General features: G+C 39.1%; 1 pseudogene; it reads right to left on the bottom strand.

Annotated features, from left to right (window-relative positions):
- Positions 1 to 504: 504 nt before the first annotated feature.
- LOC123067506 (bZIP transcription factor 29-like) overlaps positions 505 to 2,407 on the bottom strand; it is a 102,404-nt pseudogene continuing 100,501 nt past the window's right edge.

Here is a 2,407-nt window from a genome sequence, read left to right as displayed (position 1 = left end):
TAATATAAGACATTTTTTGTTGAGGTAGTATCAAATATGCCTTTATGTGCTTTCTTCAATTAGTCATATGTGTGACCGACCTCCACGCACCTCCCCATTCTCAACAAGCACCAGGATGTGACTTTGGTTCTACCAAGTAGGTTTTAATAAACAAACCCTTCCTAAATTATGAGATGTTTTTCTACTGAGCAAACATAATGCCAAACATTTCAATTTGTGATGTTAAGGCTCACAAGAGATGCATATATATCATATTTAACATACTATCAGCACTCTTCCTAATTTAGTTTTTTTGCTGGTTCAGAAAGGATAAATATGTGTTTGACTTGACTGCAACCCTATGATGTTTGCTCGGAAAAGCATGTACTTTAATAAAGACACTAGTGGTTGGGGCGCACCCCGGGTGCGCCGCCTGAGGGGCATCTGGGCCAGGTAGGTAAGCGCACGTTCCACTTTCGTATCTGTACGACGTGATGTTATTTCTTCAAACTGGTACGTACAAGTTCATAACTAGAACAATAAGTGCAAAAGCAACACAGTCGGAGTACAGATTCTTAGAGGTTAGATTAGTGATGATACAGATGATAGTGGTTCAAAAACAACAGATAGCAAGGTTTCGACGATACATCTAGAGGCAATGGAAAACAACTGCTTGTTTCCTCGAGCGAGTAAGACGCGCTGGTCTCCTTGGCGCACTTCGTCACCAGGATCCCCACGCCCTGGCCTTGCTTCTGCAGCACCTTGAAGGCGTCCTCATAGGTGCAGATGTCCCCATGTACACCTGCAGGACGTCGCTTCAGATTGTTACCAGATGTTTTTTCAGCTGCAAAACAAGCAGACAAATTGCATGAATGTGACAGATCATGTGCCTAAACATGTTCAAGGTAGTTTATATTTTTGTTCTACACGACTACACCTCCATCTTAGTTTATTTTTGTTGCATGTTCCATCTGATTCACGAAACGGGTAATCATCCTTTGTGTCAATCCCACCCTTTTTAATCACAAATTTATATCATGAGCCTACCAGCCACAACCAGCATTGTAGGATCTGTCACAATTGATTAGTTCATGTTCAGGAAGGCCGAGAGCCCGACGTGATATTGCTTATCCCTTTCATGGCACCTGTAGCTGAGAAGCTCCAACAAGCACCTGAACGATAATCTAGACCACATTAATCGGAAGTACTCTTGTCGTTTAGTAATATGGAATGAGGTAAAACTGAGAAATACTTAGTATCTTGTATCAAGGCAATTGAGTAAAAGGAAACAATACAAGTACACAAAAGAGTGACTTCATGGAAATAGAGACTTGCATCTTCACTTCTTCAGTGTCAATCTTATTATCCTAATTTGTAAAACAGAAGTGCTGACACAGTTCTTATACCATCTCTAACTGCACATTAAACACAGTATAGTCATTGGCAACCTAAGATAATTCCAAACCTAGAATTCTGGATTGTTGTGAGCATAACATTTTTTTCTAAAATTCTTATTTAAGACGTAATACATAAATGGTCTACACAATAGCATTTAGTGCATCATTTTATGTTTATAAAATATACAAGATGATCAATCGAGTACCATATGTTATAAGAACTAAAGCCTCTAACACAAGTTGAATTTGAGAATTGCAGAAACTAAGAGAAGCAGATGGAACTGCAAATAGCTCATAAAAAATTGAGAATACAAGTAAAAAGGGAAGCTTTGAATTATTTAGAAGCAGTGTTTCTCCTTCGCCTGAATAAATTAAGACATGGCTGGTAATCTTGGGACCACTTAAAAGGTCATTGTAATGCGGAAATCCAACTCGGTGCCCAGGTGTGACGCCCGGATAATCAAGCTACAGTAACCTCTGCTAATGATGTCACGTCACCACTCTTACTGTTGTAAATCTCACGATGGTTCAATCCCGTTCGAATTCAAAAATTCAAAATCAAGTCAAACGGTAAAGTTTTCAAACATTAAAATTAAAATGTTCTAGAGGTGGCAAATAATGCTTAGGTAATTATGGTGGAGGATCACATTTTTATAAAATAATTAAAAGCACTAAACTAAATAAAACAGTGGCTTATACAAATAATTAGATGCATTTTATAAATATTAAAACATTAAACTATTTTATTAGGTATGAGAAATTAATGTGGCAATAGAGTGTTTATAAATACTAATTTAGGGGCTAATGGTATATTTTATAAAACTAAAAGTAAATAAAACAAAAGAAACTACAAAAAAAACAGAAACAAACAAAAAAAGGGAAAGAGAGAAAGGCCCCCACTGGGTTTCGGCCCAGCAGGCCGGCCCATTCGGCCACAGGCCCAGGCCGCCCCCCACTCCCCCATAACCCCTGGGCGACCAAACCCTAACCCCCAACGCACCATTCCCCCCCCCCCACTCGCTCCCACGTTC

The sequence above is a fragment of the Triticum aestivum genome, chromosome 3B (assembly GCF_018294505.1).
Source record: "Triticum aestivum cultivar Chinese Spring chromosome 3B, IWGSC CS RefSeq v2.1, whole genome shotgun sequence".
In the NCBI taxonomy this organism is placed as follows: domain Eukaryota; kingdom Viridiplantae; phylum Streptophyta; class Magnoliopsida; order Poales; family Poaceae; genus Triticum; species Triticum aestivum.
This window is presented reverse-complemented; position numbering and strand designations above follow the sequence as displayed.